This window comes from Ambystoma mexicanum, chromosome 13 (assembly GCF_040938575.1).
Source record: "Ambystoma mexicanum isolate Mex_15411 chromosome 13, UKY_AmexF1_1, whole genome shotgun sequence".
NCBI lineage: Eukaryota > Metazoa > Chordata > Amphibia > Caudata > Ambystomatidae > Ambystoma > Ambystoma mexicanum.
Window position 1 is genome coordinate 443,393,733 of NC_090938.1, and position 17,773 is coordinate 443,411,505.

Here is a 17,773-nt window from a genome sequence, read left to right on the forward strand (position 1 = left end):
CATTCGAGCCTATGCATTCAGCGCCTTTGAAGTTCCTGTCGTGGAAAACAGCGTTCCTCGTGGCCATCACCCCCGCACGACGGGTGGGAGAGATCCAGACCCTATCTTGCAAGCCTCCATACTTGACTTTACATGACACGAGGGTGGTGCTGAGGACACACCCCTCCTTCATGCCCAAGGTGCCGTCGGACTTCCATCTCAACGAGCCCTTGGTGTTGCCAGTTTTCTTCACGTCGCCTTTGTCGCCGGCCAAGAGGATTTTGCACTCGCTGGATGTAGCTAGAGCGCTGAAGTTCTACGTGGACCGCACAAAGAGTTTTCGGAAGACGTCACAGCTTTTTGTGAACTTTGGACCTGTGAACCAAGGGAAGGTCCTCTCGAAGGCTTCCATTTCCAGATGGCTCTCCGGCTGCATCATGCACTGTCACCGGTTGGCAAACCGACCGTTGCCCGGCCGTCCGAAAACCCATTCGATCAGAGCGATCGCTGCTACCATGGCGTTCTTGTCTGGTGTGCACCGGCTGGGCATCTGCAAGGCTGCTACATTGAAGGTCGACGCACACCTTCACGAGATTCTACTGCATTGACCGGGATTCCAGGGAGGAGTCCAAGGTCGGCCAAGCAGTGCTGTGCAACCTGTTCGCCTGAAGGTGGGCCTGGTGAGAAGGTAAGAGTTGCTTAATGTTGAGTTTATGTAATGTTTAATGTTGAGCCTTTGCCACCTCCCGTGGTTGTGCATGTGTGTACTGCTATGTATTCTTACATTCATGAGCATGTGAATCCATGCCAGACCCCATGCTGAAGAAGGAACAAGTTACTTACCTGTAACTGTTGTTCTCCAGCATGGGTCTGGCATGGATTCACATGCGAACCCTCCCTCCTTCCCCTCTGCGGCTCTTCACTTGGTCATAATGCCACTTTACGTACTACCAAATCTGAGGATGGCTGCCAGGGGAGGGGCTTAGGGAGAGGGCAGTCATTGGCTGGGGGCAGTATGACCCAGAGTCCAGTGATTGGTTACTACTAAGAAAGACAGATCAGAAACGAAACTGATAATGATTTTTTCTTTACCGAGGATTCCCAGCCTGACGACTGGGAATATTCATGAGCATGTGAATCCATGCCAGACCCATGCTGGAGAACAACAGTTACAGGTAAGTAACTTGTTCCTTCCTTGTGCCAAAAAAAAGATCTAACGATGTGCCCAGTATTAGACTTACGCCCTGCAAAGAAATATGTGAAACCTCAAAAATGTTGCATGACTACACTCCAGGAAGTAATCCCCCTACTAAGAAAAGGAGATTACATGGCAACATTGGACATCCATATTTCCATGTTCCCAGCGCACAAAAGATTCTTGCGCTTCAAGGTAGACAGCCAGCACTACCAGTTCAAGGTGCTGCCCTTCGGTATAGCCTCAGCTCCAAGGGTATTCACCAAGGTACTAGCATTGTTGGCCACGCACCTACACAGGGAGGCAATCCCGGTGTACCCTTACCTGGACAACGGGCTCATTACAGGGGAAACCCCCATCATTTGCAGATCCAACATTCAAAGAACGATCAACCTCCTCTTCCAATTGGGCTTCTCAATCAACGAGAAAAAATCAAGCCTGGTGCCAAGCTAGGAGCTGTCCTAAACACACAAGAGGGGTTGGCCTTTCCATCAGAGGAAAGAATTCGGAATCTGTTGATGCAAATTCCTCAATATCAGTCCGGCTGCCAGATAAGGGTGCGCAAAGCGATGTGTTTACTAGGCATGATGGCATCTTGCATTTACCTGGTCCCCCACGCGCGCCTGCGCATGCGTCCCATGCAGAAGTGGTTGGCGAAACAGTAGTCTCAGCTAAGTGGTCAGTGGGACGATCTAGTGGTTGTTTCGCCAACGCTGGTACAAAGTCTTCGCTGGTGGACAAGAGAGAATCTTTCAAAGGGGAAACCCTTTTACTATCCGGAGACACAGGCCGTGGTCACAACAGACGCGTCCCTGTCAGGGTGGGGAGCACATCTCCTTCACCACACAGCTCAGGGCCTCTGGTCTCACACAGTGGCCCAGAATCACATCAACCTGCTAGAACTCCTAGCAGTCTTCAGAGAGCTTAGAGCGTTCGAACCCCACCAATCCAACCTGTCAGTGCAGATACTAACAGACAGCACAACAGCAATGTTTTACATAAACAAACAGGGGGGCACTCGTTCGCCAAATCTGTCCAGGCTTGCCCAGAAAATGTGGATATGGGCACTCAGACGGAACATTTACTTGTCATCTCAACATGTTCCAGGGGATCTCAATTCACTAGCGGACGCTCTGAGCAGAGATCCTCTTCCAGAAGAACACGAATGGCGTCTACAAGCAGAGGTTGTAGGAGATCTCTTCTCGCAGTGGGGTTTCCCCACTATAGACCGATTCGCCACAAGCGAAAACAGACAATGCCCAGAATTTGCAGCCAGGTTCCCCCAGCCAAGCTCCAAGGGGAACGCTCTATGGATGAACTGGTCAGGAATGTTTGCATACGCTTTTCCACCAACCCCTCTAATGAGGAAGGTGGTCAACAAGATACACAGGGAATCGATGATGCTCATCCTAGTTGTTCCTATGTGGGTGAGACAACTGTGGTTCCCACACCTGCGCAAAGTGGCGATGTGCGACCCAATCTGACTTCTGTGCTGGTACAACCTACTCTCCCAGCACGAAGGACAAACAGTGCACCCTCAACCCAACTCAATGAACTTGGCAGCATGGCTCCTGAAGTCATATAGTTTGGCCATCTCAATTTACCACAGAGATGTATGGACATCTTAAAAGAATCAAGAAAACCTAACACAAGACACTGTTATTTTGATAAATGGAAAAGATTTGTTATTTGGTGCCAGAATAAGCAAGTCAACCCGATTGACTGCACTCCTTCCAATATTGTCACCTACATGCTCCACCTGTTGGACGCAGGGTTGGTATTTAATTCACTCAAGGTACACCTGACGGCGCTGTCAGCATACACCACCTCACATAACAAGGTGTCATGGTGGAATGTACCGGTTGTTAAAGCCTTTATGGAAGGGGTCAAGAGACTCCACCCTCCAATTTCAAACCCACCACCAGGATGTGACCTTAATGTGGTGCTTGCTAAACTCATGGGCCCCCCCTTTGAACCCATGCATAAAGCTAGTCTCAAGCACCTGACCTATAAGACTGTCTTCTTAGTAGCCATTACATCCATAAGAAGGGTCAGTGAGATTCAAGCTCTGTCAGTGCAGGATCCTTTCTTTACTGTTCATAAGGATAAACTGGTTCTACGAACTCACCCTAGGTTCGCACCTAAGTTCATTTCTAAATTCCATGTTAACCAGTCCATTGAGCTACCAGCCTTCTTCCAAGAACCCAAGAGCTCTGCAGAGGTGAAACTACACACACTAGATGTGAGAAGAGCGGTCCTCTACTACGTAGACAAGACCAGACTGCTAAGAAAGACAGATCAACTGTTCGTCTCCGTAGCTACAGGGACAGAAGGAAATCACGTCTCTAAAGGTGCCATCTCTAAATGGATAGTCAACTGTATCCAGCTGTGTTACTCCCTTTCAGAAAAGACACTGCCTTTCACGCCAAGGGCCCACTCTACAAGAGGTACTGGGGCCACTCTGGCTTTCATTGCAAATGTACCCCTTCACACCATTTGCAAAGCAGCTACATGGAGCTCTATTCACACCTTTACTCAGCACTACTGCATTGACACTCATTCCAAGACAGATACTCAAGTGGGACAAGCGGTTCTAAGACATTTGTTCTCACATCCCACCTCCTTCTTCTAACACTGCTCGTTAATCTATGCACAGCATGTGATCTAAGCAGATTCCACAAGCCTCAGAAGGGATACATTACTCACCGTAATGGTATTTCTGATGCTTGTATCTGCTTAGATTCACATGTGCCTGCCCTACCTCCCCTCTGAGAGAAGGTGCATGGATGCATGTAGTCTTATCTATCCATCTGCTTGGATACTCTGTACTCATGCTACTCCTCATGCTACCTCATGTCAGAAAAAATACAATCTGAGGGTTCTACACGCGTGAGGGATCATGGGTACAATGGACGTCACACTAGGGATAGTACTACTGGCACGCCCTATTTCGACGCCCCTTTTCGAGTTTCGGAAAACAAACTGTAATACTCCACAGCTTCCACTAGATGTCGGCCTATGCACAGCATGTGAATCTAAGCAGATACAAGCATCAGAAATACGATTATGGTGAGTAATGTATCTCATATGATCTTGATCCACAGGCCCAATAGTGATCCATCAGAACTGCAGTTTCCTCATCCATGCCTGGTACATGAAAGAATCGAGCACTCTTGCGATTTTCTTTGACTTTTATTGTACCATTGTTTCTGAAACATAGGGATGCATTCTTCAGGAGTAGTATCTGCATCGGTCCCCCCCTCCTCAGCAACCCAAGTCAGCAGCCTTACAATCCTAGGCCATTGGTTTTTGCATTCCTTTTCTGGATTTATCACACCTATATTCCATTGTCCACTCATTGTCCTTGCTCTGCACACAACCACTACTTCAGCCCATCCTCCAGGAGTGAACACTGTTCCTTTGATTTGTAGTTGCCCTCTATCCCAGCATATTCGTATCTCTTCTTCATTCTTGCCTTGTGTAAGGAAGGCATGGCATCAAAGTAAGACAGACACAAGTGATCACAGTTCAAGGGTGTTTATTAAACTGTAAAATGGGTGAGATAAAAGCATAATCCAAACCTAAATCTAAGATGGGAGCAAGCTACAACCATAAAATATTAATACAGTCCTAGTGGAGTCTAGTCAAATAAAAAGGGCCTAAACTAAAAAAGAATATTTCCAATCCTTACCGCTATGCTACAAAATAGTATTAGATAATGTTCACAAGAAAAGAAAGAAGTGTTCACAAAATGTTAAGTCAGGATGTTAGGGCCAGGGTCTCCCTCCCCCACGTTTTCAGCATGGGACAAGGCAGGACTCTCGAGCACAGCACACTTCTGGGCTTCTCCAGCATAAGCTGACAGTTAATTATCAATATCAGGGCCTTCTGTGTCCAAGTCTCTTCCAACAAAGCCAGAGGACCTGATGTATCACAAAAGCACAACAAACAAAATGTTCCTTCTAGCAATCTTCACGTTGGGCGCTTTATTCTCTGCCCCTGGATCCCCCTCTTCCGGGCTCAAATCCCTTTCACTGTGGACATCCCACAGTCGGGTTCACGCGTGTCAACACAATGTGCACAAGTGTGTTACTGTCCACCCTGATTCGTAGGCATCCCCCGTTTGGGTTCACGTTTGCCTCACAGTTCATAACTCATGAGAAAATCATCCCAGACCCCTTAGATTCTTCCCTTTACCTATTTCTGGGTCTCAGACCCGAGTCGGGCTTCACACAGTTCTAGTCACAAAGTTTACTTTGCTTCCTCAACGTGTCAAAGACTTACGGCTGTATGAGGGTTTTTTCTTGACCCTCATATGACCACTTTGACACCTCACGCCGGCCTTGCCTCAGGCCTCTTGGTACTTGTAGTTCACAGAAAAAAGGGGACCAGTTGGAGTCCTTCGAATGAGTGCCCATGTGGCGGCGTACCACTCTGCAGCTGGTCCTTCACTGGGTATTCTTAACAGTTCAAATACACAGATGTTTTTTGTTTCTATAATGTTGCCATTTGCAGCCTTGGGCTCAACACAGTCCGCTTTACTATCAGCTCTCTCTCTGACTCATTGGTGTTTCCTGTCTCTGGAGTCAAGGGCGGTACCCTAGTAGCAAGTGCTTCTCCCTGCCTTGGCTATCGGTGTGGGAGGGCCTGTTGCACCGTTGACACCTGTCACACCATACGCCAGCTGTATTTTCCTGGTCTTATGATTCCCCTTTCAGAGGCTTTGCAGGTCTGGGTTGAAAAGGGCAATTTCCTCTGTGTCATCCCTTCAGATCTCACCACCTTTCTCCTCCGTTTGAATTGCCGTTGTGGAATAGCTGCTTTCTTGTGCGTTTGGCCTTGCTCAAAGTGTGCTTTCATGCTCCGCCTTTTATCCCTGTAGGGAAGGTAACGGGCCATCATGTGTGTGTAAAAATCGGTAATCGCATGACTCTGCCTGACCCTTGTGTTGGGACATGTTAGATAAACGGCTCTGGTGTTAGTCCGTTGTTTGTCATTCGGTAAGACCGTGTTTGTGTTGGAAAAGGAGAGGTATAGCTTCTAAATATCCTGTGGGGTTGGACAGGGAAAAGGTGTCCTAGGGAAGGGGGTACCGCGTCTCACCCTTCGGTGTCCCACTTTCACTTCCTGAAGAGCCCCCATCCAGGTGATACTCCCCCACGGATCTACCCCCAGGAACTGGATCCAATAGCGATGGCCGTGTCCTGGCAACCTGAATGACAGATCTCCGGGGACTAGTGGGTGAGACACCTTCAGGTTTCTCACACTTGGCAGTGTAACATCTTGTTCTCTTCGACCTTGATTCTTGCTCCATTTACTCATGGTTGTTCATATTTGAATATCAGATGCATCGTATCTTTATTCTCGCTTGACTATGTGGCTTGCACATAATCGTCTTCTCTTTGAGATGTTTTCTTAGTCACCCATACTAGATATGCTGTTATTTTTTAAATGAACCAAATTCTCAAGGTATACCTTCATGGTTTTCTTCGATATCGCTTTTAAATCAAAATAACCTACTAGTTTTATTGTATAACAGGCTATCTGTATTTTGAGTGTGAGTTATAATAGGTGCTTCATTCTCCCCCGCCACATCTGAACCACTTTTTGCAGCAGTTCGTAATGCTATAATAATAAGGAGAAAAATACAAATCATAATACCAATTGATACTATCATCAATATCCCAAATCGACTTTCTGGATGGTAATGAGTTTTTGAAATGTTTGAGTCTCTCCATCTTTTTGTTTTCTTTAGATATGCAAATGTAATACGTCCTATTTAATCAATTCTATAACAAGAACTGGAGTATTGTTTCAGTTATCACTCTTCAAACAATCCAATTATTTTTTGGGTTCTCCAAGAATGCGCCAATATTTATTCTTCTTTGAATTGAGGCTGGATAAGTCTGAGAAATGTAAGAACGAAGAAAAGCTAAGCATGTATATACCAATGTGATGACAGGTATCATAAACAATGATTGAACTTCTTGTCTTTTTTTTCAAAGTTTAAACTCTTCTCTCATTGTTCCTTTAGGACTGTCTAAGGAATGTGTTCCAAGATCACTATAAGTCCATCCGTTCATAAGAAAACCGGAATCTAAAAACATTTCATGTGATTTGTCTTGGTTTCTGGTCATGATCTAGTCGTTACTTGTTGCCGCTCTTCACTTGCTTCACTGGGGGATAGCTGCAGGATAGGGCTCGATATTGTGCAGGTAGATCCACACGCTCCGTCCTTTGAGCTTGACAGCAGTAGGGCTTACTTCCTCCTCTTCATGCGGCCGTTAAATCGAGTGGTGCTCCAAGTACGCACATATTTTCGTACAAACACCTGGTCCCCTGGGGGGTATAGTGCTAGGGGCTTTAATAAGTCTTCCAAATTAATAGACAAATTGTCCTTTTTATTTTCCTTTGACAACTTGCTTGTGGACCTGTTAAGAAATTAAAGAAACACTTCCAGTCATTGTTGTCAGATAATCATGCATCTCGTCACTAAATGCCTTCACTACACTGTGGGCATCTGTTTTTGCCCTTATTGAGGGGTGGGAGGAGTTCTCACACGACACCCAGTCACCAATTTATGGGGCATTCATTGGTGATCTGAGCCAGGCTGATTGCGTAATGCATACAACACAAGTGTATTCAGCCATCCTTTTTTAGTGTTATTTTAAGCTTTGCTATTCTTTCTCTCAAAAGGCCATTTAATTTCTCACATATTCAATTGGCTTGCGGGTGATGGGCTGAGGCAAACTTATGCTTGATGCCTAAGAGTGAGACTATATTTTCAAAGAGTTCATTCACAATGTGCAGTCCATTATCGGACCACAAAACTTTGCACACTCCACATTTCGGAAACACTTTGTGGACAAGAAACATACGGATGTGTGCGTGGACCTATTCGATCCATCTAGAAAAGGGACATACTACCACCAACATGTATCGATTACCATTACATGCCTGTAACATATCTACATAATCTATATACAGATCTTGGAAAGGGCTATTAGGTCTAGGGATTGCTCCTATAACCATTCGTAAGGTATGCCGTGCAGCAAATTCCTGTCACACAATACAGTTTACAATGAACTGTGCCACATGTTCACTAAGGTTTGGTCCATACCAGTCTTCTGCTATGGTAGCAGCTAGACTCTCTATCGAGTCACATTCACTGGATAATGCAGCTGCTCCAATGCTACTCTCAATAATGCTAGAGGCATAACTGACTTTCCTGTACTATCCTGCCTCCAAATTGCCTCAGTGGGGGATAAAGAACACCCCCACTTTTTCCATAGCTCTCATTCTTCCTGAAATGCTCGTCCTTGAATTTTAATTAGCTGTACAATGGACATCATATTAAATCCTTCTTTAACCAGCATGCATCGCCATGTCGCTTTCTTTGTATCTTTCATCTCCTTTTCAAATGTAGTTGAATTATATGCTGCGCTTTTTGCTTCTAAGTCTGCAGCTTTGTTCCCGCGAGAGATTGAATCTGTTCTCTTTGAATGGGCTGCACACTTCACGAAAGCTATGGTCTCTGGAAAGCTCAATGCTTCAATAAGTTTGTCTAACAACCCTGCATGTTGCACTGGAGGGCCGTCTGCATGAATGAAGCCCCCCTCTTCAAATGTGCCAAGCCTGCATGTACAGTTGACGTCACATAGGCAGAGTCATAGTACACCATCAATTCCTCATCTTCAAAACTTCGCAGTGCATCAATAAGCGCAGATAATTCTGCAGCCTGCGCAGAATAAGTTGGGGGCCATCTTCTACTAATCAATACTTCAAATTTGCCTTCTCGGGTTAGCTTTACTGCTGCTGTAAGTCTCAACCCCATCTTTTGTTCTGTTCTCGAAGACCCATCAATAAAGATCCCTTCCTCCCTCGTCCCTACCTAGAGCATTCTCTCTAACGTGGGGAATATCATTATAACTTCATTGTAAGTAACTCAGTCATGTACATCATCATCTTCTCCAACTGGTTCAGCTATGAATGTTGCTGGATTTACTGTGCTAAATCTAACAATTTTGATTGCAAGGTTTGAGATAATTACCTCATACCCTGACGGTCTGTGAGTAGTTAATGTACTTTTAGGTTTCTCCAGAATTGCGAATAATGCATTCTCTACAAATAGTTATGGACCACCCCATAGTTATACTTGAAGCCTTTGCTATGGCAAATGCAGCAGCTCACAAGGATAGCATTCTTTCATAACCAGATTTAGAATCTCACTGTAATAAGCCAATGGTTTATGAACATGTCCTAATGTTGTCTTATGTGTAAGAACTGCTGTCATGACTGCTTCATTTGAATGGGAGAACATATAAAATTCCTCACTATCATTTGAAATCCCTAATACACAAGCTGTAATAATCGCCTTTTTTAATTCATTAAATCCTTCAGTAATATCTTCTGTCCAGATTAATTTAGTTTTAGCCACCTTTGCTTCCTTAGGTGCTTTCAAAAGTGGTTGAATATATGTACTATAGTCAAAGACCCAGGACCTGCAATATTTGCATAGACCTAAAAGTGGTTGCATTTGTCTCACCGTTTTTGGCTGCACAGTCCTCATAATGGCCTCTGCTCTCTTGGGTGTTGCTTTTCTCCCTTCATGTGAAATTAACTGTCCTATATACAATACTTCTTCTTGACAATATTGTAATTTTCCTTTGTCTACTTTATACCCTTTCTCTGCAAGTATTGTCATAGGTTTTACAGATTCTTCTCTGCATATTTCTTCTGTCTCACCACACAGTAAAATGTCATCTACATATTGAATTACGGCGCTTTCGAGCTGAACATTTCCCAGGTCCTTCTGAAGGACTCTATTAAAAATAGAAGGGGACTCGCAGTACCCCTGGGGCAAACAAGTAGGCTTCGGGTGAATAATTCTATATGAAAATGAAGTCAAATCCTGTGAGTCTTCATGCAGGGAAATTGAGAAAATGCATTTTTCAAATCAATAACTGGCTTTTGACAGAATATTGCACAATATTCTTACAGGGTTTGGAACTAAAGGATACTCTGCTTCAGCTATATTTTTTAGGGGTCTCAAATCTTGGATAAATCTCTAGAGCCCCCCATTGATATTTTTTGTCAGGGTACACAGTTGTATTACATGGGGAATCAGATGGTACTAGGATGCCTTGTTTCATTACGGCAGATATTGTTTTGAATATCCCCTCATCCGCTTCCCTAGACATTGGGTACTGTTTTGCACGTGGCAAAATGTCTCCTTGTTTGAGCTTAATTTTCACTGCTCCCACTCCTTTCGATAGACCAACGTCATATGGAGTTGTGGTCCATAGAATACCTGGCACCATTTCCATGTTTTCCTGAAAAAATGTCGGTTTCCTTTTTGGGAGTGGTCACCTCTCTAAGACAAGGACTCCCATTCTGATAAGATTTGATTTGATTTGATGTTTTTCCTTCAACTACCTTTGTGCTTGCCTTCAACTCTCGAAATAGCACCTCTGCGTCCAGGCCAATTTACTCCTTTAATCTGCACATGATAGTAGTTTATTGATTGTCTTGTTACTTGCAATGCTGGGCATGTATTTCTGAGGAAGCTGAGTTGATTTTTGAAACAGTTGCACAATAGAAACAGCCACAGAACGTAAAGCACCCATCATTGCATACAGTGATTCAATCACATGACCGAATGGCTTATCTAACAGATCTCCCCGTATCCCCCAGGCATTCCTCTCCCCTCTCCGCCTCCCCAGTCAGATATCCCTTGGCCTTTTTAACATGAGCCGCCATCTATTTTATTCTAATGGCTGTCCTAAATGTTTGTTGTATGCCTCTTTTACCAAGCTTCTATATGCTTTTTCTACCTTGCGTTACTGCATATTTGCAGCTATTGGCCGGGGCGTTACTTTATCTTCTTTGCATCCAGGATTACTTTATCATCAGGTACATGTTTCTCTTAGTGCTTCAGGTACATCATCATTCTTAAGTATTTTCATATCATTCCAGAATAGCTTCATGTATCTTCTTTATGACATCCTTTTGCTGTCGTCAAACTTTATTTAACGTACATCCATATTGTTCAAGGCTGCATTTTCGACACCCTCTCTGTCTCCTTCGTCTTTGAAGCTTAGTCTCCTTAAAATTGTGTTGCTCGACTGCTTTCCATTTGTTTTGTCCCTTTTGCGTTCCCCCCTCACTGAGGGTTCAGCACTTGTCTTCCCGTGGGCAGCCGTGCTGTTTCTCCTGCTCCTATAGAGTCCTTCTTTTCTGCTTCATATAACTTCCCCATCCTCATCATTTGAGTATGCTAAATCCATCTTAATCCCCCCGCTTTGGACAATCGCTTTTCTTTGCTCTCGTATCTACTCCCTTCACCTCTTCGCTCATCCTCTTCTCTGCGTCAGAGCTCCTTAACTAGCCCTTCGACTTTTAACTTTCTCTGGTCCATTTTGACTTGCTCTTGCCTTTCCCTCTCTTCCTCTGCTTTCCTTCTTGCTATGTCCTCAAACTCTTTCTCTCTCCTCTTGTACCTTTCCTCATTCTCTCGTGCCTCTGCTCGTTCTTTCTCCCGCCTTAACCTTTCACTTAATTCCTTCTGTTCCCTCTCCCTTTTCTCCACTTCCTGCATTACCTCTGCCTCTTCTCTCGCTTCCTCTTCTGTCTCTTTATAACTTGGCTTCTACCTTTCCCCCATGCCCTAGGTCACTGGCAGACTGTCCGTCCAGTTTAAGCAATATTTGTCTGCCTACCCATTTATTTGAAACTGCTAATTCTCGTCCCTCATTCACTCCTGTCTTTCCCAAGTCACTCTCTGAGTTTTACTTGTAGCTCGCTGCACTGCCTACTTTCACTACTGATGCTTGCGCTCTTCTAGTTGCCCATTTAGTTTGCGCCTCTTCGCCACTATATGCTGGAGATGCAAATGTGGGATTGATGTATCCCGCTGCTGCTTTTAACTCCCTCATGGAATACACTCCCTGGCTGTCTGTTGCCATTTCTGCGCTCGCAGCTTAAAGAGGAGGAGGAGGGGAAGTTTGCATTCTAGCTCTCGCTGGTCCAGCATCCATTATCACCTTACCAGGTCCTCTTCCTTGGTCCCCTTCCTCATCATGAAACATTCTCCAAAGTTCTAGTATAGCCATTAATTTGCTTAGTTTGTTCCCCTTATAACTGTGTCTAAATACGTGTCTATTTGTTGATGCACTCATTTGGAAAAGCTTCCCTCTTTGGGCCATGGCTTTTGCCAATTTGCCTTCAGTAACGTGAGCCCATTCCATGCTATATTTCTATATTTTGTCCTTGCCCATATGCTGAAGGGGTGTGTGCCTCATGCTATTGCCTGTGTGCAACATTTGTCAATACTTACTTGACAGGATTTCATTGCAGTCACCTTCAAAAGATATTTTTATACCCGTCAATCTCGATACTTTCCTCCAATATCACATGTGGAAATCAAACCACCACAATAACATTTCCACCTCAACCCCTCCGGCTCATCACCTTTACCTCGGGTGTGCTCCACGCACTGCCCTTCTCCAACTTTCTGCCCTAAAGGCTCAACTGGCACCTTCATTCCTGTGCTTCTGATGCTCCGCCCTAAAGGCACAACCAGTGTTTTTTAACCGCAATTCCAATTCTAGTCTACTCAAGTCTACTACTTCCCTCGTACCTCGAGTCATATACAACAGCCTCACTGTTGACGTCACTGCTACACTGAAGTGAGAATTGCCAATAACTCACCTTTCAATATGTCCGCTAATATACACCCGAAACACACTGACAACTTTGACACAACCTAAATAACAAATACACGGCCGCGTTCCTGCCTACCAAACAGGGAAAACCAATAATGTACATGGGACCTGTTTCTATAGCGTTGTCTTATAGAAAGTCTACCAGGAGAACCACCTTCCGCAATATAGGCTAGCTTTTTCTGGTAAGCCCCTATACACAGGCAATCCATGAACCAAGCTAAAACGAATAACCCACAGGAAAATCATTATTATATCTATATATATACTTGTTGTTATCCGTACCCCTGAGTCAATCACCTAGGCTAATTGCCCAAAATAATTGCCCAAAGACCGAATAGTCCCTAAAAACAAACTTCAACAACTCACTCCTGCCGAGTCCACAAACGTCAAACCAAACCCTTGCCTCCCCCCTTTTGCCATATAGCCGAGTCTACACTCCATGGTCTGCTGATGTCGTTTGGACACTGACTCTCCCCCAGCCTGCCATTCTGTTTTTCCGGTCTACTGGGCGTCCCACAGAAAGCGGGCAGGAATTTCCCTTCAAAGGCGGCTCCTTTAAACCTCCTCTTAGTGCACGTGTGACGTGGTCTCGGTTTCTACAGGTCGCCGCACAGTCCCAAGGCATGCACCGAGATGAGAATGGTATACTGCAGGAGGATCGTAGCGAATGTCCTCTGCTACCACTTTGTATAGGCAAGCAGCAGTGGACCACAGTAGTCACCCCAGTTACGAGCAGAGATTTGCGGGCCAATTAAAGACTCCCCACCGCAGGAACAGAAGATTCAGCCATGGGGCAAAGTTTACTGTCTTTATTCTCCAACAAAATAGACAGGGATCACACCAGAAAACAGCAATTCTCCACTAATCTCGAATTCTGAGCCTCTGTCACACAGTTTCATTCTGGTGTGACGTCACAAAATCAGATCCCATTCCCAAAACCTCTTAGACCATCATATTGGTCCTCTTCGACTCATTAGCTATATAAGGGTTAGTTCATTCATTGGGCAGTCATATCGGGTGGCTCCTCCTGGCACCACCTCTAAATGTTGCAAACTACACTGTTGCAGGGAAGCAGGAAGACCATTGGCCGTTGCAACATGTTATACTATCTTGTAAAGAGAGCCTCTGGATTGGCTAGAGCGGGTCCTCCGAGGCCTGGGACCCTGTCTGTTCACAGAGCTAAATGTACCTATTCAAGGCAATGAGAAAGAACATGGAGGGCTGTGTGTTCCCGGTATTAGCATACTTGATCGCAGGTCAAATTTACCTTTTCTATTTGACTGGATTTTTTTGATTGTTTTTATGTTGAATTTCAGTCAAAATGAAATAGATATATATGTGGGGTAGGGGTGTCACGGTATTCGTTTTATGACGGTACGATAACCTTCTTGCCAAATGACGGTATATCATGGTTATCGCGGTATAGCAGGTGGAGTTAACTAATCTTAACAAATATTTTCTAAAAGGTCATAAATTGACAGATGTATCATCACAAACAAAACCAGGCACCCAGGGCCAGAATTGGGCTTTTCAACATACTTTCCACTGAAATGCCTTGCTTCCACCAAACACAAACACACGTGTGGAGAGGAGTGGGTGGGGTGGAGGCCTGCTGCAACTGGCAAACCAAACTGAATAGCTTTTCTTAAGTGGTCATTTAGGCTTTTTGCTCCCCCACTGGCTACTGGTGAAGATGAACATGTTGCCATCTTGATAACCTGCATGCCACAGATCAATGGAGGGTGATGGTAGTATACGCTTGTGCGCATATACACACACACACACACACACACACGCGCACTCTCTCTTTACGTTACAGCCTTTAGTTTACTTGCAGGCCAAAAGGTGTTCAGTAATCACTGACATGTTACCCTTTGGTATGGCAGCAGGGAATACCCACAGAGATGAGTGAATTTCGCAGTGTGACTTATTATATGTAAATTTAAATGTAGAACCAGCGAAATCCCCCATTGCCATATGTTTAGAGAACATTATCCATTATAAATATATAAACCCCAAAGCCGCCACCCCAAATTAAACCCTTTTCCTTCTTGGCACTGTATCTATTCTTCCTATTGCTAACATATTGATTTTGTGTAAGGCACGTGTGGTTTATGGAATGGCATTAAAAACTGCTCCAACTGAAACTACTCGGCAGACGACACATCCAACAGTGCAAAACCAAGACTGCGCAGCAATTGCTTACTGCAGCCTTTCCAAATCAGGTTGAAAAGCACACTTAACGGTATGAACGGTATAACGGTATAAACAATGTGACGGTTATTATTGTTCATTTAAGTGGTTCACGGTATCTTTAACGGTATACCGTTATACCGTTACATCCCTAATGTGGGGTGGGGTAAGGGAATAGGTTAAGGTGGGGGGAAATGGGAGGAGGTGCGGGGGGTCTCCCCTCTTGATTCCGAACAAAAAAAAAAGCCTAAATATATTCAGTCAAATAGGAAAAGGTCAATTTGTTTCGGTCAAACAGACCTATACAGGGTTCTCTATATTTGCCATTCTCTGATCACCCAAGCCTGAGAGAGTGCTCGCAGGTTGCAGTTTAGTAGACAACACTTGTAACAATCCACCTCTGTCTTGCTGGGAATGGCTCCTCTTTCCCACCTCTTGCTGGGTCACGAGTGAGGGGACCACAAACTGGAGCTCTTCTTGCCTGTAATTATGAGGATTTTTAGCCTCACTTCTGGCAGGTGGCCTGCGGTCTCAGCAACCAGGAGCTTTCCATCCGCCCTTGTCCTTGGCATGGAACACAGTCTCTGCGCCTCTGGTTGCAGGGTCCTGTCTGCCCTTACACGTATTTGAGGCCTATTTCTCCTTCCGTAGTCACTCCAGTCGGCCTATAGTATCCTTATGTGTTCTTTTGGCTTCTTCCTATTAGTAGCAGTTAAGCATAAGCAAGCTTGGTCCACGTATACCTTTCGCATCTTGCACGAGTTGCCCTAGCATTGACCATGTGTAAAACATTATGTATGTCTATCTGTCCTCTGGCCAACATGAGTCCTATTTGCTTCATGTATAACTGCGGCTGTGTCGTGATTTCACGAATGACGTCATCAATGTCTGGCTTCACAGTTAGTCGACCTGATTGATTGATGGTATCACTTTCTCCTCGAAATCATCGACTGGATATGGCTTGAATGGCTGCCTGACTGAATACTGTTTCTCATACATGCAATACATTTATGTAGGCAGGGACTGGCCAAAGAGTGAGTTGCACCTTTCATTCTTGAATCTGCGAGTCAAGAGTCGTGTGGGGGCCATAAGGGCCATACCTGGACCTCTCTCTTCAATGCCATCTACTATCATGTCTGTGGCTTCGCTCTGTCCATGGCTCATGTACATCAATGGCTAATGCAGAAATAAAACACTGTCAGCTTCGACAATCGTAAACCTCCTCCTCCTCCAAAATAACCTCCTTCGAACCTCCAGCTATTTCCTTCAACGTCCTACTTTCTGAATACACCTCTCACTCCCCACTCTCCTCTAAACGCCTTCCTCAAGCACCTACACCTTCCCCAAGCACCTACTCGAACACCCCACACCTGGAGACTGGCTAAGCCTGCTTTTGTAGTCTGTTTCCTCCTCCCCTGAGGTGGACCCACAAGGGAATGTATTGCACCTGTCGGGTAGGCTGGGCTCTTTTTGACCATGTGCCTGGGGACCTTTAGGATGTAGGAGCTCTAGCCTGGCGTTATATCAATACCTGCATCCATCTTGTATTCCAAAACATCCCTAGCCATGTGACAGCTGGCCTTCTATGCCGCTTGGAGCTGTGCTGAAGCTGCCTGCTTCCCTCTGAGATCATCTGCTTTCCCATTGTGGAAAACGGGAGTCCGAAATCCCATTTGTAAGCCAGGGAAGTCTCTCTGTAATTAAAAGCTTTCATAGCAGGTACATTGCCACTTTGTAACTCCAGCTACACCCTCTAGAGCACGAGGACAATAGGAGTGTAATGCTGTATCCATGCAAGTCCCATAGGTGGTACTGAGTGTGTTCTCAATCCACGTTTGTGGTAAGATTGTAACAGCACAGCTCTCTCTAACTGTGCGTGTCTGTTTAATCCAGTTGCACGATTTCTCTAGCAGTTTTTCCAAAGTAATGAATGTGTCCAAATCTCGGTTTACGTGTCAGAGGAAAGAAATGTATCACAATAATTGTCTGAAATGTTACTCTTACCAGGGACGCCTGCCAGAAGTAACTGAATCACCAGAGCTTCTGCTGTATTCAGAGTCCTACATCTTGTATCCCTTAAAGGGGCAGGAACCCATTTGTATACTAGACACCAGGACAAGGGGAAAGCAGGCAGTGCTGTGGTGCCTGAGTCCCCCATAGACATCAATGGGGTCTTTGTATGTCTTCATATGACGATCCCAGGGCTATAGTGAAAGTGGTTTTGGGATTCCTGTTTACCTTCTCCCAGTCCAGCATTCACTAGGTCAGGGTAGCCCCGGTCTCCTATGACCACCCCATTTCCAGGTCCCAGGGCCAGGCAGGGGACCTCGTCACACAATTTGGATGTGCGCAAGTGTATAAAAGCATAGGAAATGATAAAACCTAAATATGAATAAATACAGATACAATTGTCATAAAAAGAAATATAAAAACTGGAGTGTGAAATATAAATAGTATAATGGTATAATGTAAAGGGGTTTTCATTTTTAATTGACCTGCATCTTTAAGGAAATACGTACAGTAAACTTGTCTGAAAATAATATATACAATTAGATGCAGATATTGACAATGGGGTTATAAGCAGGAAGCTTGCTGTTGGTGACCTTTTGCATGTAAGCAGAGTTGACCAGTCCCCTACTAATGGGGCAGAGCAGTGTGGAGGAGAATTAGACCGGGAATGGTC

General features: G+C 44.9%; 1 protein-coding gene across 3 annotated transcripts in view; it reads left to right on the forward strand.

Moving 5' to 3' along the window:
• LOC138521321 (butyrophilin subfamily 2 member A1-like) overlaps window positions 1-17,773 on the forward strand; it is a 773,333-nt gene that overhangs the window by 727,828 nt on the left and 27,732 nt on the right. The window lies entirely within an intron of this gene.